Source organism: Myotis nattereri (genome assembly GCF_964212035.1).
Source record: "Myotis nattereri genome assembly, chromosome: 20".
Lineage (NCBI taxonomy): Eukaryota > Metazoa > Chordata > Mammalia > Chiroptera > Vespertilionidae > Myotis > Myotis nattereri.
This window is the reverse complement of record NC_138096.1, coordinates 13,817,474-13,841,535: the sequence shown is the minus strand read 5'-3', so window position 1 is coordinate 13,841,535 and position 24,062 is coordinate 13,817,474. Positions and strand designations below refer to the sequence as shown.

Sequence of the window (24,062 nt, the reverse complement as noted above, 5' to 3'; positions counted from 1 at the left end):
ACCCAACTGCCGGCTTAGGCCCAATCCCTAACCATCAGTTGGATATCCCTCTCACAACCCAGGACTTCTGGCTCCTAACCACTCTCCTGCCTGCCTGATTGCCCCTAACCACTTCCCTGCTGGCCTGATTGATGCCTAACTGCTCCCCTGCCAGCCTGATCACCCCCAACTGCCCTCCCCTGCTGGCCTGCTCCCCCCTAACTGCCCTCCCCTGTTGGCCTGATCCCCCCTAACTGCCCTCCCCTGCTGGCCTGGTCCCCCCTAACTGCCCTCCCCTGCCGGCCATCTTGTGACGATGTCGCACGACGCCACTAGGCTTTTATTATATAGAATGTGTACCTATATGTATATCTATCTCTCTTATTCAGGAGACAATTTATTCACTTGGTGCCCTGGCTGGCAATGGAATCAAACTGGCAACCTTTGGGTGCATGGGATGACGCCCAGCCCAATGAGCCACACCTGCCAGGGTTCCACACTAGCTTTTCCAGAAGAAGCCAGCATAGATGACCGAGTGCCATCAGATAGCCCTTCAAAGAAACCATCCCCTGGTGAGAGGACCGCCAAGTGCTGCACCTGCCCAGCCCTCCCTCTTTCGGAGATGCTGTGGATGCACAGTTTTCAGTCGTGGTTCACAGCCTCTGCCTTCAGCTCGTTCTTCCTGAACTCAGCTGCCTCTCAAGTGAAGATTTTCCTGGCGGAGCAAAGGATGATATTCCACGAGCTTCTCATTAAGCTCCGGGAGCCAACACTGATAACCTCCCTCCAGGCTGACTCATCACTGGCTGCCCTCAAGGTCTCTGATCGATAAAGCTTTCGGGTTGAAATGTTAGAACTTAAAGTGTGGCAGACCAGGCTCTCAGCCCGCCCACCTCCCTCTGCTCCCGGGAAGACTCCCACAAGGGAAAGAGACACCCAGAGACGGGGAAGAAGGTGGAAAATTGACAGATTATGAGTGATGTTTGAATGCTGAGAAATCACCTGGAAATCACACATTCAGTTGCATTATTCTTTAGATGGATGAATAGAACATGATAGAATTAGCGGGGGGGGGGGGGTTGGATGGATGGGGGGGTGGGTGGTTTGGATGGATGAGAATAGAATAAGTGTGTTTCACAATAGCTTCATCCAAGCATTGTTTTTTATTTAATAATTGGATTTCTCACCTAAAACACTGGCTTTACTCTAATGATCTCCATTCTTGTTACCCTGTCAGCAACTTACTTTAAAACATAGTCCTTGGGCATAGATAGTGGGTTATATGTGTGGATTAATAATGATTTACCCTCTGGGGATAGTGAGTTAACATTTCAAGTGCCTCAGTTGGGAATTCACGCTGCAGGATGGTTCGTTAGTCAGTTAGTTAGTTAGTTAGTACTTGATGGGCCAGCTTTTCGTTATCATTTAATTTCAAAATAGTGCCTCATTTCCACTGACATTTCTTTCTTCCAAAGGTTTGGACATTTTCTTTTTTCTTTGTCATTAATCTCTAGTTTAATTGGGTCCAAAAAACAGTCTGAATGAAGTCAGGCCTTTGACTTGTATTTTGAGCCAGCAAGCCGGTCAGCGTGGGGAACTTAGGAAAGAAATGGCTGCTTCATGTTGAGTTCCGTGGTCTGTGTCCATCACGCGGGTGAATGGATAAATAGTGTTGCTCAGATCATCTACGTCCTTACTTGTTTGTTTGTCTGACACTCCTATCAGTTCTTGAGAGCGGGGTGTTAAAGCCCCCACGATGACTATGGGTTTGTTTATTTATCCTTTTAATTCTGTCTAATTTCTGCTTCTCGCGTTTGGAGCTATGCTACAAGCTATAGGCAAACGTAGAATCGTTGCAACTCCCACCTGCCTACGGTGTGCCCGTTAGCAGAAGCTGTCAGAGTGTGGACCGAAAGGGCAGTGATGTGGCTCTTCACCATCGATGTAACTTACAAAGTGATCTCACCAACACATCTAGCTCCCACCTGCCCCGGGCACCCTCAGTTCTAGCCCCCATCTGCCACGGGCACCCTCAGTTCTAGCTCCCATCTGCCACGGGCACCCTCAGGTCTAGCTCCCATCTGCCACGGGCACCCTCAGTTCTAGCTCCCATCTGCCACGGGCACCCTCAGGTCTAGCTCCCATCTGCCACGGGCACCCTCAGGTCTAGCTCCCATCTGCCCCGGGCACCCTCAGTTCTAGCTCCCACCTGCCACGGGCACCCTCAGTTCTAGCTCCCATCTGCCACGGGCACCCTCAGTTCTAGCTCCCATCTGCCACGGGCACCCTCAGTTCTAGCTCCCATCTGCCACGGGCACCCTCAGTTCTAGCTGCCATCTGCCACGGGCACCCTCAGGTCTAGCTCCCATCTGCCACGGGCACCCTCAGGTCTAGCCCCCATCTGCCACGGGCACCCTCAGTTCTAGCCCCCATCTGCCACGGGCACCCTCAGTTCTAGCTCCCATCTGCCACGGGCACCCTCAGTTCTAGCTCCCATCTGCCACGGGCACCCTCAGTTCTAGCCCCCATCTGCCACGGGCACCCTCAGTTCTAGCCCCCATCTGCCACGGGCACCCTCAGTTCTAGCTCCCATCTGCCACGGGCACCCTCAGTTCTAGCCCCCATCTGCCACGGGCACCCTCAGGTCTAGCTCCCATCTGCCACGGGCACCCTCAGTTCTAGCTCCCATCTGTCCCGGGCACCCTCAGGTCTAGCTCCCATCTGCCACGGGCACCCTCAGTTCTAGCTCCCATCTGCCACGGGCACCCTCAGTTCTAGCCCCCATCTGCCACGGGCACCCTCAGGTCTAGCTCCCACCTGCCACGGGCACCCTCAGGTCTAGCTCCCATCTGCCACGGGCACCCTCAGGTCTACCTCCCATCTGCCACGGGCACCCTCAGGTCTAGCTCCCATCTGTCCCGGGCACCCTCAGTTCTAGCTCCCACCTGCCACGGGCACCCTCATTTCTAGCTCCCACCTGCCACGGGCACCCTCAGTTCTAGCTCCCACCTGCCCCGGGCACCCTAAGTTCTAGCTCCCACCTGCCACGGGCACCCTCAGTTCTAGCTCCCATCTGCCACGGGCACCCTCAGGTCTAGCTCCCACCTGACACGGGCACCCTCAGTTCTAGCTCCCATCTTCCACGGGCACCCTCAGTTCTAGCTCCCATCTTCCACGGGCACCCTCAGTTCTAGCTCCCATCTGCCACGGGCACCCTCAGTTCTAGCTCCCATCTGCCACGGGCACCCTCAGGTCTAGCCCCCGCCTGCCACGGGCACCCTCAGGTCTAGCTCCCGCCTGCCACGGGCACCCTCAGTTCTAGCTCCCATCTGTCCCGGGCACCCTCAGGTCTAGCTCCCATCTGCCACGGGCACCCTCAGTTCTAGCTCCCATCTGTCCCGGGCACCCTCAGTTCTAGCTCCCATCTGCCATGGGCACCCTCAGTTCTAGCTCCCATCTGCCACGGGCACCCTCAGTTCTAGCTCCCATCTGCCACGGGCACCCTCAGGTCTAGCTCCCATCTGACACCGGGGAACGCCCTGCGAGCTTGCTGGCACATGCTGTAACTCCGGCAGAATTTGGGGTAAGACTTCTCCTCCTCACACCACCACCTGGAAAGGTTCCGTGGGAGGAAGCCTATGGCCCACTCACCTGCACGGGAGGGAGGCTGACAATCCCAACCCAAATCACTGCAAAGCACCCAGCTGGCCGAGGTCAGAGTGAAAGCCTTCTTTTGTGTTTTAAATTAACTTTCATTAAAAATATTTCAGTTATAGTTGGCATACAATACATTAGTTTCAGGTGTACTGCCTCGTGATTAGACTCCACATAACTGATGAAGTGCTCACCCCGATAAGCCTATGCCATCTGACACAGGCACCCCGAGTTCACGGCAGCGTGACTCACAGCAGCCGGATGTGGAAGCAACCTAAGCCCCATCGAAAGACGAATGGAAGTGCCCTCTGCACCCAAGTCCACTGAGGACCTTAGTGGCCCCGGGGCCTTATTTGCTGGGTTTGCACCTTTGTTTTTCTCTTAAAACATCATGGGAGCTGTTGTCATCTTGGCTCTTTCCTGGCCCGATTTAGCCCCGTTTTCTTACTATTCTCCTTGCACACAAAGAGGAACTGGGGTCACGGGAAGGTCTCCCTAAAGCTGACAGCAGAGCACTGTATTCTAGGGACCAGGACCCTCCCTCTCTCCGTCGGAAGAAAGCTCACACGGCTTGTGGGTCTCGCCCTAAGCAAAGAGAATATTGGAATTGGACTCTGCTTTAGTGAAACACATCAAGGACCTAGAAAGGCCGCCAAGTGGCACTTCCTGGACCAGACCTGGCAGGGTTCAGCCCGTGTCCTCAGGGGGCTCCATGGGACTGCTCCCCGCCCCCTCCCTCCCAGATGCAGAGAGTGGAAGAGCATCGATCACAGCCTGCCCTCCTGTGATCCTTGAACTTACACTTGGCAGGAACTTAAGAGATTTCCTGGTCCATTATCTCCGTTTTATCCTCAGAGAAACTGAGGTCAAAGCAGCTTAGGCCTGGCCAGTGTGGCTCAGTGGTTGAGCATCAACCTATGAACCAGGAGGTCATGGTTCAATTCCCAGTCAGGTCAACCCCCAGTGCGGGGCGTGCAGGAGGCAGCCGATCAATGATTCTCTCTCATCATTGATGTTTCTCTCTCTCCCCACCTCTCCCTTCCTCTCTGAAATAATTTTTTTTTAAATTTTTGAAAGAAAAAAGCAGCTTGTATCTTAGCCAAGTTCACACAGGAGGTAAGACCTGACCCAGAACTCGGTTTGCTGGGCTTTCGATCGCTTGTACTGTTTAGGGCTGCCTGCTCTCTGTCCCCCGCAAGGAGCCCCTGGAGGCCCGGGCCCGTCAGGCCTGGTGACACGGCTCGGGCTGGCTCTGCCCACCTGACCAAGTTAGGGCCCCACACGCTGCACCCGGCCCAGGACTCGGAGGTCACCTGCCCATGCAGCTGCCCTGCACGTGAGCAGAATGCCCTAGACCCGTGGCCGGCAAACTGCGGCTCTCGAGCCACATGCGGCTCTTTGGCCCCTTGAGTGTGGCTCTTCCACAAAATACCACAAAATACCACGTGCAGGCGCACACGTACAGTGCAACGGAAACTTTGTGGCCCATGCCAGAAGTCGGTATTTGGTGGAAGAGCCACACTCAAGGGGCCAAAGAGCCACATGTGGCTCGCGAGCCGCAGTTTGCTGAGCCGCAGTTTGCCGACCACTGCCCTAGACAATGAAACTAGGTGTGTTACATCCAAGTAACAGGAAACAGCAGCAGTCAGTGATGTGGACTGCTTGTAATTCTGAAATTGCAATATAGTTATTTTCTGTCCAGGAGAGAAATGTGAAAATGCTGGAACTGCCAGACAAAGCCACTTACGTGGTAGCTTTGACCCAAATGTTGAGGCCCTTCCATCTCTGGTTGGAATTCATTTCATTCTTTGGGTAATTCTAGCAGAGAAGAAATACGCTGCCTCAAAAGAAAGAATAAGCAGAATTAAATCTGTTCAGTGATTTCTCATGGGGCCAATGCCAATCTAAGCAACAAAACGAAAGGGGAAGACTTCATTACAGAAGAGATGGGCATGTGGCCGAATTTTCTGTAAAAAAATGGAAAATTACAAGGATCTGATTGATTTGCCAATATCATAGATACTTCAAAACACCATTTCCTTGCTCACTTTTTATGTCTCCGGCTAAAATTGGAGTGTATTTTATAAATGAGAACTCACAAAGGACTTGGGATTCTTGAGAGAAAGACTCACAGGCAACACTAGAGGTACCAGAAAACCACCCTCAGATATCCCCAAATATTTTCACCCTATATACCATGTCCCAAGGATTCAATGTTAAGGAAGAAAAAAAATCCAGAAGTAGAATTAATGGGAAATGGGCATTGCTTTCAATGAGACACTCATAGCAAACTGCCTACTGTTTATTCTGTTGCCTGCTGACAGGCACAGCGGTTCTCAACCTGTGGGTCGCGACCCCTTTGGGGGTCGAACGACCCTTTCACAGGGGTCGCCTAAGACCATCGGAAAACACATCTATAATTACATATTGTTTTTGTGATTAATCACTATGCTTTAGTTATGTTCCATTTGCAACAATGAAAATACATCCTGCATATCAGATATTTACATGACGATTCATAACAGCAGCAACATTACAGTGATGAAGTAGCAACGAAAATAATTTTATGGTTGGGTCACCACATGAGGAGCTGTATTTAAAGGGCCAGAAGGTTGAGAACCGCTGGGCTAGAAGAACTGATGATAAAGATGTGTTCGAGGGAAGCCGGGTGGCACGGGGCCAGCGCAGAAGTCCCCAGGGATAGAACACTCAGGCTGGGGGTGGGAATGGCGACTCCAGTCCATCTTCCCTTTGTGCTGGCTCTACCCTTTGCAGATATCACACCTCAATCACAGCCACATTCCTGCCAAGCGCCATCGGAAGGCAGAGGCCAACCTTTGAGTGTCGCGAGCAGGAAAGCTGAAACCGATTCCTATCCGGGGAGTGACACAGTTCTCCGTCGGCAGCACGGCGGTTACCAGCGCAAGGTTCGGACACAGAAAGAAGTAGGTTTACCCACGGGCGATCGCCTCGTGAACTGTTCCGGGACATGTTCCTGATCGTCCCCGGCCCTCTGACTCTCCTTCTATAAAACTAGGTTAGTCACAGGCTCTCCGTCAATATGATTTTGTAAAAATTAAATAATACAACTAGGATAAAGTTCTTAGCCGCGTGCCAGGGGTGTTGGCATGCAGCGGGTGTTGGCTGTCACTAGCACGGATAGAATCATGGGAACGTCAGTCGCCGTGTCTGAGAGAGAGCTCTGGTGTGTGTGCCACGAAGCCACGTCGCGTTAGACCTTCTGAGGAACAAGTGTGCTTCTTCCTTCTGATAACCCTGGAGGTTGCCCACCCACCACCCAGAGAGGACTCAGAAATGGAACACACGTTTTCTCGCTTTAAAAAATGACAAGCCTCACAAACACTACAATCAAATCTTTCGAGAGGGATGCAGTCCTGTGTTTAAAATGCACTGAGTCTGACCTGGCCGGCGTGGCTCCGTGGGTTAAGCATCGACCTATGAACCAGGAGGTTGCGGTTCGATTCCCAGTCGGCCCACATGCCCGGGTTGTGGGCTCGATCCCCAGCGGGGGGCGTGCAGGAGGCAGCCGATCCATGATTTGCTCTCATCGTTGATGTTTCTATGTCTCTTTCCCTCTCCCTTCCTCTCTGAAATCAATAGAAATATATTTAAGATGCACTGAGTCTGTCTATCCCGGGAAGTGAGCCGCTGAGCAGACATCTGCGGGCTGCCGCAAGTCGTTTCAGCCTGTGTGGCTGGCCACCTCGTGGGTTTCCACCCCAGGACTTGATCGCAGATTGGATCATTTTAAAAGAAAATGAGCCATCATATTTCCTCCCAGGAGGTATACATATCCTCCCTGCATGTGCATCACCAGCCCAGCCCATGTCTATTCGTAATTGATGCAACTGCAATTGAACAAAAGAGGCGCTCTCTCTCCTCTGCTCTTGGGGTTGAATAGGAGGCATTAGTCCCCTCTGGGCTGCGTTTCAATAAGTTTGTCCAAGAAAAAGCCTGCAATGCCGAAGGACTGCTTTATGATGGACACGCATATGACGATCAACACACAGCCCTTCCCTGGGTCCCCAGCGAGGAGGTCGAGCTGCCGGGACTAGCTGGCCCTGCCTCGCAGTGACTTGTAAGACAGGAGGAGCTGCTTTCCTGTCCCTGAAATCCACAGGGACTCCGGGGAGCTGGAGCCCAGGGAGTCCTCCGAGATGGAGGCGAGAGGTCATTTGCAAATAAAAGAGCGTGCAGCTTGCTCAAGAGTCCTAGCAGAGCTTTCATCTTACCAGGATCTTTGCATCTTCCAACTGCACACCCAGCCCACGGCGCACAGAATCCCGTCTCCCGCCTCTGTTGTTAAGGGCTCCCTCACAAAATTAACCTCTGAGAGCTCTGCCCTCTGATCTCAGCGTCTGAAATGCAAATGGAGCCCGGCTGTGGTGCCTGGGGATAATTATCATCATCATCTTACGGCTGAAACGCTTCCCTCTACTGTAAGTCTCCTTACAGCCCAGACCCCGGCCTTCCGTCCACCAGGAGGCAGATGGAGGAGCACAGGGCCCAGCAGAGTGATGTGATCTCCCGTCCAGATCTGACCCCAATCATGGGCCCACCAGGAGGCGCCGGGGTCTCCCAGGCCAATGGGGGAATCACTCCCAGGAGCCTGTTCCTCCAGGAACCGGGCTGTGGGGTCCTGCTCAGCCCAAGATGTGACAGATGCCACCACCAGTCCCGCCCCCTTCGCATTCTCTGGTGCATGCCCACCCTGCAAGGACCGCTGTCTATTCGGTGTTTTCAGCCCAGTGATGGCGAACCTATGACACGCATGTCAGAGGTGACACGCGAACTCATTTTTTTTGGTTGATTTTTCTTTGTTAAATGGCATTTAAATATATAAAATAAATATCAAAAATATAAGTCTTTGTTTTACTATGGTGGCAAAGATCAAAAAATTTCTATATGTGACACGGCACCAGAGTTAAGTTAGGGTTTTTCAAAATGCTGACACGCCGAGCTCAAAAGGTTCGCCATCACTGTTTTAGGGAGTGCGTCCACTGCTGGGATCTGTTGGCAACACTGTGGTCCAACGTCGGGGGGTGTGAAGCCTTTTGCTCCTTTTGATCATGTGGCCGGGGGGCCTTTTCAAGCTACGTGAGCCCAACAGTCGCCAGCAAAGCAATGGAGAGGGAAGGCGCTGCACCCATGGAACATTCTCAGGCCCCGAGGACACAAAGCAGACGTCCAACCAAAAACTGTGGGTCTGAGAAGAGGGCTCAGGTCTCGGGACGGCCGGCCACCTTTCCTTTAACTCCTCACCTGTGCCAAGGAGAGAGGCACGGGCCCGTAAAAGTGTGGGGGAGGGGACACGCTTGCAGCTATACGATGAATGAGGCCTTCACATGGTGACCAGAGATGATAATACTCTATTGTATAATTCAAATTTGCTTAGAGCAGTGGTTCCCAACCTTGGCTGCACATTAGAATCCCCTGGGAATCTTTTTTAAAATCCTCATTTCTGGGCCTCATCCTCCGGAAATTCTGTTTCTTTGTGACTCATGTGGTGGCCCCACCCCATCACAAAGAGAGAGAATTTCCGGAGGATGAGGCCCAGAAATCAGGATTTTAAAAAGATTCCCAGGGGATTCTAATGTGCAGCCAAGGTTGAGAACCACTGGCTTAGAGGGTAGGACTTAAATCAGGGGTCCTCAAACTATGGCCCGCGGGCTACATGCAAATACAAATACTGTATTTGTTCCCGTTTTGTTTTTTTACTTCAAAATAAGATATGTGCAGTGTGCATAGGAATTTGTTCATAGTTTTTTTTAAAACTATAGTCCAGCCCTCCAATGGTCTGAGGGACAGTGAACCGGCCCCATTTGAAAAGTTTGAGGACCCCTGACTTAAATGTTCTTCCTCTCTCTCTCTCTCTCTCTCTCTCTCTCTCTCTCTCTCACACACACACACACACACACAACACACACACGAAATATGTGAGGGCGTGGATGTGATGATTAACCAGATGGGAATCCTTTCACAATGTATCAGTATTTCAAATCATCACAATGCTCACTTTAAGTATCTTCCAATATGTCAATTATACCTCAATAAAGCTGGGGGGAAATAAACAATTTGAAACAAACAAACAAAAGGAAGGTGAGGGAAGGCCGCCCCCAGGCCCCCTGTGCACCGTGCAGAGGCGACCCGCAGAGGTGCTCGCATCGGCTTGTCACCATCTTGCGATTTTCAGTAATTTTTGAGCAAGAGGCCGCTTTTGCCCTGGGCCCTGCAAATTATAAAGTCCCGGCAGTGGCGCACTCTTAGCTATGTATGAGCCTCCCATCTGTTTAAACCTGTTCACCTTAAGAGCTCAAATTCAGGAGTTCCAGGCCATTTCAGAAATGTACAAGCTTGTATGTACAAGGACACACGCAAAGACATGGTGCTGCCGAAACGCTTCAAGGGACTCTCAACACACAGGGTCTCTATTTTCCGCAATTAGAGGTTCATTTCACATGTACATGGAGCCACGAGGGTTGACAATGGGGAGCCAGCACCACGACACAAAGCCAGCCGCGGGCCTGGGCCTTACGCATCGGGACAGCAGGTGCTGTGGACAGGGGCGTGACTCTCCTAGAGTTTGGTCGTTGTCCTACGCCTGCGTGACCTTGAGCAGGCCACCTATGAACGCTGAAGTTTCATTGCTTCAGCTGGAAAACAATGATCTCTGTATTGCTGAGCCATGGTGAGCATTAAATGAGATACTACAAAGGACATTATGTATTTCAAAGTTCTGTATGAAAAGCATTTGTGTAGTACTACCTGTGATGTTCTTTTCTCCTTTTCCCCTTGAATTGCCTGCTCAATCTTACACTTTGCCAAAACCTCTTTCTTGGAAATGATTTATCCAACTGACAAATGCTTTTCTTCCTTCTGTTGCTCCAAGTATGACCCTCATTTAAAAGAAGGAGGAAGAGGAGGAGGAGAAGGAGGAGGAGGAGGACAAGGAGAAACAAAAAGGAAGGAATCTTTTTCTGGAGTTTCCCAATGATTTTTAAGAAATGCTCAGTGAAGCAGTGTTGGCCCACAGGGAGAGGCTAAAACAGGAACGGGTTACAACGGAGCCTTAAGAAATGTGCACTTAAATTAGAACCAACATTGCTTCCCTTTGCCGGCATTAACCCTTGAGAAAGCATATGCCTCCTATTTTTAATCAGGGTGCGCGGGTTCCTCCCAAGCCTTTCGGAAGGGTCAAGCCCTGAGAAAATGCCAGCAGCTTTAGGGTAACAGCTGGGAGGAGGGTGCTAAAAAAATAACGCTCCCATTTAACCGGAACACGAATGACCGCTGACCAGGATGCAGGGCAATATGGGATTTTACCTCTTTCCTTCCCTTACTGATCCACCACATGATGGAGAAATGTCAGCGTCACTCGGGGGAAGGGTCACCATGTGCCAGGGACAGCCTCGCCCGAAGGACTGTGCCCACGGAGAAGGGCTCCACTGGGCACCGGTTCACAGGGCACTGCAGAGCAGCATTTTTTAAAAAATATTTTTTATTTATTTTTTACAGAGAGGAAGGGAGAGGGATAGAGAGCCAGAAACATCGATGAAAGAGAAACATCGATCAGCCGCCTCCTGCACACTCCCCACTGGGGATGTGCCCGCAACCAAGGCACACGTCCCCGAATGGAATCGAACCCAGGACCCTTGAGTCCGCAGGCTGACGCTCCATCCACTGAGCCAAACCGGTTAGGGCCAGAGCAGCATTTAAAAAAAAATATTTTTAACTATGGTAAATAGATATATAACATAAAAACTGCCACTTTCACCCTTTCTAGGTGTACGTTTCAGTGGCACTAAGTACAGTCACACTGTCGGGCAACCATCAGCCCTACCCACTCCAGAACTTTCTTCTTCCCCAACTGAGTCTGTGCCCATTAAACTAATTCCCCATCTCTTCCCTAATAACGACGGCGAGGCCTCCGTCCCTATGAACTTGCCCCCTCTGGGTTCCTCAGAGACGTGGCAGGGCACTGTCTGTTCTTCTGTGACTGCACATGTCACTCCGCACAATGTCTGCAAGGCTCCCCATGTTGGGGCGTGTGTCAGAACGTCATTCCTTTTCACGGGCAATTCCTGGGGAAAACCACATTTGGCTTATCCAGGCATCTGTTGGTGGTTACTTGGTCAGTGTTATTTTTATTTCTCAGTTTCCTTTGGGAAAACAGACTTAAATACTCAGGAGTCTGCTTATCTTTTGTCATCCCCCTTAACCCAGAGAGGAAAAGCCCCTCTCAGGTCCCGGTCACAGGCCCTCGCACTCCAGGGTGTCCCCAAAACGTGTGCATACTTCCATGGCTGGGATAACAGCTGGGAAGAGGGTGCTAAAAAAAATGTGATGTATTTTAATCAACGCAGCCTTTATAATCATTCAAAGGCTGTGTATACAGTTTTGGGGACACTCTATATACTGTGTTAAAGACACACACAAAAAGTTCCAAACTGCTCGAACGATCTCCAAATCCGTGATTTGGAACCAAATCCAAACTCCAGTCTTTGAACGATGCTCTAATCCCTGTTTCATGGCGCTACACAATTTCCATCAGTCTTGTCTGTGAGCCAATACTCCAGAAGCGCATCCCAGCAACTACGTGGAGTAGCAGAGACTGGTCAGTTAACACGCGTCAGAGAAGCTACCGTGTCTGGTTACAGGGCGAGTGGTGCATCTGCCCGCTGACCTGGTGACGGCGACGGGCAGTGCCCTCCACGCACCGTCTGCGGGCCCCGCAGGAACGGCTCCGGTGACTGTGTCAGGTGCGCACAGCTTATCTGCACGTGTGAGATCGGAGGTGCAGAATGCGGGACAGCTCCTCAGCGCCTCCTTCTCTAGCAGGCGGGATGCAGAATATCGGCCAGAGTGAGTAAAAGATAACCCACGATGATTGGCACTTGGTCATGGGAGGGAAGGCAGCCAGGGGAAGGGTAAAGGGAAAGAGAAAAGATATGAAGGTGAACACCCCTGGAGTGGAGAAGTAAAAAGCGCCCTGGTTTAAGGTTTCCGTGACCGAACACCGTTATTATAGCGAAGAGCTCCAGTTCAAGAAGAGGCATCAGAATGAAGAAAAGACATAAGGAAAATACAAAGGTAGACGAAGAAATCTGACTTACAGGTTTTTATATCAACATGGGACTAATATGTTACTGAGAGCTGAAAAGAAAGAGAAAAACATTTGATAGACTAAGAGAGAAAGAAATATCCTGACTCAATCCCAAGCAGTTGCTCTGAGTAATCAGAATGTGGGGTTTCCACAGGAACCCTGATGAAATTAGCAAAACGAATGTTCCAGAGCTGAGATCTGCCTTCTCCTTTTCAACCTTCTGATCCAGCCACCGCACCCGCCGGTCCTTGTGGGAACTCGCAGCTCTGTGCCCACCTGGGCGGGTACCTGAGACAACGTGTGCGGGCAAACTTGCTCCGCAAGCCCTCCCAAATCAGTGGGTGCAATTCCTCCTTAAGGATTTATAACTTTTTAAAAAATATACTTTTATTGACTTCAGAGAGGAAGGGAGAGGGAGAGAGAGATAGAAACATCAATGATGAGAGAGAATCATTGATCGGCTGCCTCCTGCAGGCCCTCCACTGGGGATCGAGACCACAAGCCGGGCATGTGCCCTTGACCGGAATCAAACCTGGGACCCTGTAGTCTGCAGGCCAACGCTCCATCCACTGAGCCAAACCAGCTAGGTCTCCTTAAGGACTTAAGCGTAATTCCTGCACTTCCCCTGCTGCCCTGAAGCCAGGTCAGGTGGCTGAGGTGACAGGAGACTGGGCGGAGCCAGGGCTGGGCGGGGCCAGGGCTGGGAGAGGCTGCAGTTCAGGCTGGGCCCTGGGGTCATGCAGACCTGCATTTCCACCCCAACTGACGACCCTGGACTACTCTCCTGGCCTCTGGAAACTTCATTCCCTCACCTATAAGGGGACACTAGAAGCCGTGGGGACTCGGAGACACGAAGGCTCAGCACCTGCTGGGGCAGTGCACGTGCTGTATGTGTGACTGTTGTTTTTCTTACAGTCGGATCTGCGACAGCCTCCCGCCACCAGGCTCTTGGATTCCACATGAAACCTCAGACCCCAGCCCATGAGGCCCCTGAGGTCTGGAGGGGACAGAACAGGAGATGCCCAGAAGCGCTGACGGGCACCCACTTCCCTGCCTTCCAAGTGAAGCTGTGCCCAGGAGCGCCAGCCGGCACCAGCCAAGGTGCCGCTCACACCCAAAGGGGAGGCTTTCTCCTATGGCGTGGACGCTCTGAAGTGATGATCTAGGCCAGCCATGGGCAAACTACGGCCTGTGGGCCGGATACGGCCCGTTTAAAATGAATGAAACTAAAAAAAAAAAAAAAGACCATACCCTTTTATGTAATGACTAGAGGCCCGGTGCACAAAAATTTGTGCACTCGGGGGGGAGAGGGGGTTCCTCAGCCCGGCCTGTGCCCTCTTGCAGTCTGGGACCCCTCGGGAGATAACGACCTGCTGGCTTAGGCCTGCTCCCGGGTGGCAGAGGGCAGGCCCAATCCCTAGGTGCAGCCCCTGGTCGGGCTCAGAGCAGGGCCGATTGGGGGGTTGGGGCACCGCCCCCTGTCACACTCAAGGCAGGGTCGATAGGGAAGTTGCGGCACCACCCCCTGTCACGCACAGAGCAGGGTTGATCAGGGGGTTGGGGAGCTCCCCCTATCACGCACAGAGTAGGGCCAATAGGGGAGTTGGGGCACCGCCCCCTGTCACACTCAGGGCAGGGCCAATCAGGGGGTTGGGGCGCTGCACCCTGTCACACACAGAGCAGGGCCGATCAGGGGGTTAGGGCACTGCACCCTGTCACACACAGAGCCGCAGGGCGATCAGGGGGTTTGGGCGCTGTCCCCTGTCACGCTGATCCCGGTGCTGGGAGGCCTCGCGGCTCCGCTGATCCCGGTGCTGGGAGGCATATTACCCTTTGACTATATAGGATAGAGGCCTGGTGCATGGGTGGGGCTGGCTGGTTTGCCCTGAAGGGTGTCCTGGATCAGGGTGGGGGTCCCCACTGGGGTGCCTGGCCAGCCTGGATGAGGGGATGATGGCTGTTTGCAGCTGGTCACACACCCTTCAGGGTGGGGGTCCCCACTGGGGTGCCTGGCCAGTCTGGGTGAGGAGCTGAGGGCTGTTTTCAGGCTGACGGGTGACTGAAGCTCCCAACCGCTCCTTTTTTTCTTTTTTCTTTTTTTATTCTGGGCCAGCTTTAGCTCTGAGGCCTCAGCTGCTAAAAACAGGTTTCTGGCCTTTGTTTACCGTCTGTATTTGATACAATGTTGAGGTCCGGCTGGCTGAAGCCCGGCTGAGTAAAGCAGATTTCTGGGTTTTTTTAGCTTCTATATTTGCAACATAGTTGCTTAGAGTTGCAGCTGAGAGGCCGGCAAGTCAGGCAGGGAACATTGGAGTCCTCCGTCACTGAAGCAAGCAAGCCTCCCTGTTCGCATCAGCTGCCTGGCTGCTGGCCACCATCTTGGCTGTCAGTTAATTTGCATATCTCCCTGATTAGCCAATGGGAAGGGTAGCGGTCGTACGCCAATTACCATCTTTCTCTTTTATTAGATAGGATATTTACTTTGAATTTATATTAGTTCACACAAACACTCCATCCATGCTTTTGTTCCGGCCCTCCGGTCCAGTTTAAGAACCCATTGTGGCCCTCGAGTCAAAAAGTTTGCCCACCCCTGATCTAGGCGCTTCTTACCACGACACCGCACACACGCCCGTGCTCCAAGCCCCCAGCGTCAGAGAGACTGATGCGTTCACTAGTCCCTTAGAACTGGGCACTCACACACCACCTTCCTGGATCCACATGTTCCCCTGGGGGAGCCGTTCACTGGTGGGAGCACTGCTGGGAGCACTACTGGTAATCATACCCACCCGCAAGGAGGCTCAAGAGGCATGGGACATTGCTGCCCTAGCGGGTTTGGCTCAGTGGATAGAGCGTCAGCCTGTGGACTGAAGGGTCCCAGGTTCGATTCCGGTCGAGGGCACATGCCCAGGTTGCAGGCTCAATCCCCAGAAGGGGACAGCCAATCAGTGATTCTCTCTCATCATTGGTGTTTCTATCTCTCCCACTCCCTTCCTCTCTGAAATAAGTAAAAATATACATATATTTTTTAAAAGAGGGATGAGACGGTAATTAAGGCTCCAGAGTCCATCAGTGAAGTGAGTCCCATGGCCCTTGCCCACCCATCCTACCCGGAGGTGTTCTCTCTTCTCCACCCACAGGAGACGGGGCGGATGGCATACACGGCGCGGAAAGCAGGTGCCCTCGGGCAATTTCTTCCCGGCGCTGGCGAGTCGGCTAATGATGTTTACATTCCGCCTCTGGATTTGTGTGCAGAACAGTGTGGCCTCTGAACACACCGCTCCCAGGGAGACATCCAGCCTGATGTTGGCGACAGAGGGTCACTCACGGGAAGCTCTGACCTACAAATAAATGTCTCTCCCACCGAATGGCCCCTTCACTTCTCCGCCGTGGCTCACACCGACTCCTCCACCCACACGACTGCCCCCTCGTCCTTTCCTTCCTTCGCTCTGGGCCTCATTAGCGAGGACAGGACAGTGCCCCCGGGGCCCGAGCGGGTGCCGAGTGGTGGATGCCGCTGTGTCGCTGACGAGAGAGAGGATGGTGACACGGTGACACACTGTCACACGCCGCCAGAGTCCGCTCGGGGTGGCAAGGACGTGGACCAGGGTCTGCGGGTGAAACCCCAGCCTCGGGCCCCAGGGGCTTCTGGGAGGTAAACAGGGCTGGTGCTCGGCAATGACAGCTCTTGCCTTCATCGCGCCCGATGCTGCCAGCACATGGCCACATCTGTCCTCGCGTGAGGACAGGGAAAGAAAGAATCTCTTCAAACATTAGCTCCATGTGGGGAGATCCAAGATCTGAGAGCTGGGACGAGTGTGGCATCTCTCTGTCTACAGCAAGCATGTCACACCCGCGGCCCGCGGGCCACATGCCTCATTTATTTGGCCCATGTTAGCCTTTGAGTTTGACATGCTTGCTCTGCAGCGCGGACCAGGGCGCTAAATGATGCTGGAGTCCAGAGTTTGTCTGTGTACTGCGGGTCCTCTCCCACCAGCCCGCCCCAGGGAGCAGTGCATACACAGAAAGCTGGGAGGTGTCTCTCCTTACTTCCGGGGGAGCATTAGAATGGCCCGGGATCCCACTGTTCTCCAGACAGACTGACTGAAAAGGGGGAACAGGACCCAAACACGTCCTGCCCAGCTGAGCGGTGGCTGCGGGCCTTCCCTGCACCCAGGCCTGGTGAGAGGGTTTGCCAGTTACCGCTGATGGGGAACCCCTCACAGTCAGAAAGGTAATGGCCCACCGCCGGTCCTAAGAGACACCACTGACAGGTGACATTTTAGAGAAGGAAATGCATGCGCAGGGCCCGGCCAGCCCAATGCCTGGCACGTGACAAGTACTTCTCGTGTGGTAGTTGTTGCCCAATCTGAAATGTAACATAACTCTGGGAGAGGGGCTAAGAGGAGAAGGTCTGAATCAGCGTATTCCTCCCGATAAACTGCTGTGTGGATCCTGTCATCTCTTTTTCTATAAAGTGAGATTAGACCAGGTGATCTCTGTCTGTTTTACTGAGAATATTTCCTGATTCCAAGCCACGTCTCTCTCCATCACCATTCCGCCCCCCACTCCCTCCTCTACCTCCCCCACACCATCCCATCGTTAGATTCTGAGACATGCCAACGGAGACCCATGGAATTCATCACTGGCAGAGCTGAGAGGTCCTGGCCCATGGGAGTCCCTCTGGTTGTGCCCCTGACTGGTGGTCACCCCGCTGGCACATGTTACGCCAACAGGGTGGTGGGTGCACGGAAGTTCTATTTAAATGCAGATTTATCTACTTGCAACCCTTACCCGCGAATCCTAGTTCTGTCTAGGGCAGTGATGGCGAACCTTTTGAACTCAGCGTGTCAGCATTTTGAAAAACCCTAACTTAACTCTGGTGCTGTGTCACATATAGAAATGTTTTGATCTTTGCAACCATAGTAAAACAAAGACTTATATTTTTGATATTTATTTTATATATTTAAATGCCATTTAACAAAGAAAAATCAACCAAAAAAATGAGTTCATAGGTTCGCCATCACTGGTCTAGAGCAACATACAAGTCTGTGCCCGTTCAAATATCTGATGATAACTCCCACTCCTCCTCCCTCCCCTCTCCTCCTGGCTCCACCCCTCGGGTCTACAGTTGCTCCTCCCTGACACGCTTCTGGGCCAGTCAGCGTCCCACTCGCCTCTTCGGATGAACTTGATGCCGTGGTACAGCAGTCAGACATCTAACAACGTCAAGGGCTGCTCTTCACCGTCCTCTGCCCGCCAATGAGTCAAGTTACTAGTAGGTAAGGTTTCCGCCCACTTTTTACAAACGTCTCAGCCGAACAGCCATTCCTGTGCCTTCTCATACCCACCACAAAGCAAGGCGCCCGTAAGAGGACAGGAAAACAACCCCAACATGGACAGCAGAGCTAGAAGGAGAGGCCTCACCCACCAGGGATGCCATGGCCCCAGGCGTTTCCAAAGACTCTGTACATGTACCCCGGGTGCCTGCACACATAAACGTGGACATATGTAACGTAGCTCAACCATGTTACACGTGTGTTTCTGGAGAAGCTTATCTGTGCTGTGTGTTTTAGTTATGACATGAGCTCCTTGTTAGAACTCAGTAAACAGAAAATATTACCATTCTCTCCGCGTTTATGTTATTTGGTCCTTAAGATAAATGGGAACCTTGGTGACCCTGCTCAGTTTCATGGTTTAAAACACCGTCTCTATGCCAATGAGCCCAAATTTATATCTCCAGCCCAGACGGCTTCCTGCGCGCCAGACTCATTTGTCTAACCGCCCGCGAGACAGCACCTCCTGGATGTCAGGGGCAGTTCAACGCCGCATTTCCAACCGGACTCCCATCATTCTCCTTCTCATGCCTTTTCTGTCTCGCTAATGGCGGCTTCATCCTTCCCGCCGCTCAAGCCCAAATCTGTGGGTTTATTTTTATATTCTCACGTTCTCTCCCGCTGGCTACCTCCCAAGTATCTCCAAAAGCTGAAGAGGAACAGAATGTAACTGGAAATTCTTGAGCCAGTTATCAAATCAAACATATATATTTCTGAGCGAGAAAGAGGGGGAGGAGAGAGAGAGAGAGAAAATGTGAAACTGTGCCGGGGAATCCAGAAGGAAATGAGCATCGGAAAGTTACATAGAGATTATTTAAAACTAGAGGCCCAGTAAACGAAATTCGTGCACAGGTAGAGTCCCTAGGCCTGGCCGGCAATCAGGGCCGATCAGGTTCCCCGCCTCCCTGCCTCCTCCTTCCCTCGCTCCCTCAGCGCCCCATGTTCCTCCTTCCCTCACTCCTTCAGCCTGCCATGTTCCCTGCCACCCCCTGGTGGTCAGCACACATCATAGCGAGCAAACGCCCAGCCTCCCGGTCAAACTCCCAAGGGGACACTTTGCATATTAGCCTTTTATATGCATAGATTGTGCACCAATGGTCAGGGAATTTCAAACACATCAGGAAGGCCTCTCGTCCTTCAGGAGGTCAGACAAGGACTGTGGAGTGCTCCAGACCACAGCGTTCTTCAGGCGTGAACTGCTTGGCTGCCCTTGCCAATCCTCCCCCCGCCCCCCATGACTCGAATCCATTGCTTTCTGTGCACGTCTGCCTGATCCAGATCCTCAGTAACTGCAGCCTCGACCATCGCAACAGCCACGTTCATCCCCCTTCTGACTGATCCATTAGCAATGCCAGGCTCTCCGTGCTCACAATCCCTCAGGGAGCGCCCCACCAGCCACAGCCACTAAGCCTGGTATCAGGCGCCCTCCAGTCACACTCACCCCAACACAGCACCCTGGGCCGAGAGTCCCAAACTCTGAGTGATCAGAACGTGTGCCCTGGAGCATTTTGCTCATCCGAACCCTCTTGGTTCTTTAAAGACCTAAGTCGAACCCCACTTCTTCCCTATGACTCCCCACTCCAACCCACCATGACCTCGGGTTCCTCTGACCCCAGGGAATTCCCTTCTGGTTCTACTCAACGGGCCTATATCCCTCCACTGCCTTTTGCATCCGTTTCCCTGTGCACCTTTAAGACGTTCGAATGAGATCTTGGGTCCCTAAAATCGGGGACTGGATCACATCCCCCTCATGGAGCGCAGCACGGCGCTGCACGCACCGTACGTAGGTGGACGGTAAAAAGGATTCAATGTTTAAGGCAACCGGGTTTGGGATGCGTTGCATTAGGGCTCTAGGTCGTCCTTTCGTTAAACACGGCAGCAACAATGCCACTCAATCACGGATACGTGGGAGTACAAGTTTTTACAAGTCTGTGTGGTAGTTTTGAAAGATTTGACTAATACAAAAGTCACTTGAAAAAGTCACTTCGCTGTGCCTCACCTCAGGGTAACCACAAAAAACATGGTTTAATTCTGGAGTAAAAGATAACCCTGATTAAGCCACAATCGCTTTTGCTACAGGTAGGGAAGGTTAAAATACATCTGAATATTAATAATACACCCGAAATGCCTGAGGACTCTGCCAATCTATGCAGCTACCACCCCCTTAATGGATTACCGCCCCCCCTTAATGGATACCACCAAAGAAAAATGAACTGCACACACACACACACAAAAAATGAAGAGAAAAGTGAACCACAAAATCCCCACATTAAAGCCAAGTTAAGGGCTTGATTTTAATTGAGATAAGGAGCCAGACAATGCCAAGTAAAGGCAGGTCACCCCTTCCCGACATTCTCCCGGAGTGACCTAGTATGTCTGTCGCCGCAGCTCAGAAGCACAGCCGACAAACTAAGGCAGCGTTTCCACATGACAAGCAGGTGCTGGTGCTGGACGGGGGGCCATGCTGGTGGGGGAGGAGGCCGGTCGCTGCAGTGGCAGCCAGAGTCTCTTTATACCCCAGGTGGCAACGACTCTCCCAGTATAGACCCTTCTCCTTTTTTAAAAAAAAATAAATTTTTATTTATTTCAGAGAGGACGGGAAAAGGAGAGATAGAAACATCAATGATCAGAGAGAATCACTGATCGGCTGCCTCCTGCACGCCCCACACCAGGGATCGATTCCCGGTCAGGGCACAGAGCTTTTGCTACAGGTAGGGAAAGTTAAAATACATCCAAATATTCATAATACACCCGAAATGCCTGAGGACTCTGCCAATCAATTCGGCTACCACCCCCTTAATGGATACCCCCCTTAATGGATACCACCAAAGAAAAATGAACCACACACACACACAAAAAAAAAAAAAAATGAAGAGAAAAGGGAACCATAAAATCCCCACATTAAAGCTAAGCATGTGCCCTGACTGGGAATCGCACCATGACCTCCTGGTTCATAAGTCGATGCTCAACCACTGAGCCATTCTAGACTGTTGGATTAAGAGAAGGCGACACCCTTCTCTTTCTACCCCAGCTGAGGTTACAAAACAAACCAACACACACACACACACGTATTTAGCGTGTTTGGACATAGTGTGTGTATGTAATATATATATATATATTTTTATATTTTATTGATATTTTTACAGAGAGGAAGGGAGAGGAATAGAGAGTTAGAAACATTGATAAGAGAGAAATATCAATCAGCTGCCTCCTGCACACCCCCCACTGGGGATATGCCCGAAACCAAGGTACATGCCCTTGACCGGAATCGAACCTGGGACCTTTCAGTCCGCAGGCCAACGCTCTATCCACTGAGCCAAACCGTTTAGGGCTGTATGTAATATATTTTAAAACATATATATTTTTTTAAATAACTACTTCAGCAAGCAGCCTTACTTGCTGAATCAATAATATCTCCCCTGCAAGAACCCTTAATCCAACAGTCTAGATGCAAACTGTTCCAAGAGCACAGCTCGCAGAAACGAACCAAACCAAACCACAGGGTGTAACTGAGCTGTTATCAGCCGGCTCGAATGCCAGACTTCATAACCTTTTAATAAAGAAAAACGTCACTCAACTCAGTAACAAGGGCGTCTCCCCTTCCCCCCCTCTCCGCCCACCCCCCCCCCCCCCCGCAAGCTCTCTTTCTCTCCTTTAAGGTAGAAGAATTCCAAAAACTAAATTTTTTTTAAGAGGTTCTTCATTTTAATTAGGTTTTCCATGAAAAGCAATAGCCTTAACTAATCCCTTACAGTCCTCCTCCACCCAACCCCACTTCTCTTCGTATGAATATCGCACAGGAACCCAAAGGCCTTCCTCCCCGTGATCCTCCCCACTCCCACTACGGGAAGAAATGTGACTAAATGGACTCAGCCTCCTCCATACAGCATGAAACAGGATGAATAAAAATATTTTTATGAAGAGTTGTGCTGTGGTGGGGGGAGTCAGGGGCAGAGAGAGAGGCAAAGACCGGCTCTCTTAGAGATCAGAATTTGTCCAAGTGGCACAGAGCCCATAGCTCACCCAGAATGGGCATGTCTAAGTGGACAGGAGCTGGGATGGGGTAGGCCAGTGGTTGGCAAACCGTGGCTCATGGGCCACATGCGGCTCTTTGGCCCCTTGAGTGTGGCACTTCCACAAAATACTGACTTCTGCGCATGGGCCACGAAGCTTCCATCGCCCTGTACGTGCGCGCCCGCACGTGGTATTTTGTGGAAGAGCCACACTCAAAGGGCCAAAGAGCCGCATGTGGCTCGCGAGCCGTGGTTTGCCGACCACGGGGCTGGGCTGAAAGTTTTCCTCATGTGTGAGGATAGGACAGCTACAAATCCATTCTCCTTCCCTTCCCCGTATCTTCCCTGGCTCTCAGGTAGAAGGATAGAGGTCTCCTGGGCAGGAACAGTCACAATTCTCTCAAGGTTTCATCTGTGGTTCCAAGCTTGGTGCAGGCACTGAGTGGGCATAACCCTCGGTGCCACCTGACCCCTTCCCCTAGCTCGGGGCTTTTCTCCGCCTGTGAGCACCAGGGCCTGCAGGACGTCTGACAGTGAGACAATGCCCTTGACCACTTCATTCTCATCCACCACTACAAGTCGGTGAGCTCCTGCTTCCACCGGCCTGTTGATGATGGTCTCCAGAGTTTCATGCAGGTAGCACCTAAGGATACCCTCAGAGCAATGTGATCATTGCTGGAGGGCTTTGGTCAGACACATCTAGGTTGTGGAGGTCTTTTCTGCTGCCATATTGATAACATCAAACTTGGAGGAGATGTCACCATACGCCCTTTCTCATCCACCACAGGCAGGGCCGGGACTCGGTGCTGCACGCAAATGCCCAGAGCCATGTAGACGGGGGTGGTAGTGCAGACCATAGCAATGTTGGCATAGGTGCCAGTCTGTAGCTCTTCCAGAGACTCAGACATGAGCTCTGGCTTGGGGAACTCGGTGATAAATAATTTGAGGAACTTGAGGATGCGCTTGTGGGTGAGGATGTACAAGGTGTTGCCTGATTCTGGGTCAGTAACTGGCAGCCTATGAATCTTGTTCCGGATTCATGAAGAGACAGCATCAAACCAGCTGGCATTAGGAGAAATGCACGCACATGGTTTAAGGAGTCCTGTAAGTATATTTCTCTCCAAGTTTCCATCTTGTGCTCTTCCAGCTCCTAGATTTGTCCCAAGGCTGATTTGTAGTCGTGGTGCAGAATATTGATGGAATCGGTGATGGTCAGCATGCCCACAAAACTTTGCTTCTTACTGGCCCTCAAAGGGGCAGCTCATACACCATTAGTCACCAAAGCAAAGAAAGCTTTTTTCACCTGCAGGGAAGTGTCAACCACAACCAATGTGGAGCTTGTGGGAATCAGGTCATAGTAGCGATGAGACTTCATGAAGGAAGTAGACACACTGTTGTTGGATTCTGGGGTCTCTGAGGATCCTCATCTTCCAGAGCTGGGGAGCTACCTGAAGAAATGACCGTCCCCATTGCTGGGGGCGCCCGCTGGCCGCGTTCACTCTAGAAGCTCGCTGGGGAAGGGGCCCAAACGATAACTCTCTAAGCCCGGCTCCCTCCTTTGGCAAACAGCTCCCTTCTTTCCTCAAAAGCCTCATTATTTTCTTATTCTTTTCTCCAACCTCCTCATATTTTCATAAAAATGGCACATGACGCACGGGACGTTTTTCAATGAGGACTCCTCTCGGGAGAATGTCATGCCACCGCCCTGCTCCTTAGATGCAATATCGGGGCCCTCTTAGCACACAACTCTGGGTGCTTGTCTTCTGGATACGGATGCCACAACCCTGTCCAGTAAGAAACACCCTGTGCTGTGCACACATACACAGAAACACACACACATGCGCGCACACACGTTCACTGCATGCCCACCTGCATATACACAGGTGTGCACATGCACATGTACACACAAGTCCGTGTGTGTAGACATGTGCCCAGATGCACGCATACACATGCGCACAC

The 24,062-nt window shown here is 51.7% G+C and overlaps 1 protein-coding gene and 1 pseudogene across 2 annotated transcripts in view; both read right to left on the bottom strand.

Moving 5' to 3' along the window:
• KIF26B (kinesin family member 26B) overlaps nt 1–24,062 on the bottom strand; it is a gene marked incomplete at its 5' end in the record, with an annotated part of 356,664 nt that overhangs the window by 134,466 nt on the left and 198,136 nt on the right. The window lies entirely within an intron of this gene.
• On the bottom strand, nt 22,512–23,573 carry LOC308535554 (5'-AMP-activated protein kinase subunit gamma-1-like; annotated as a pseudogene). The gene has a single exon. The product of its transcript is annotated as a 5'-AMP-activated protein kinase subunit gamma-1-like (transcript).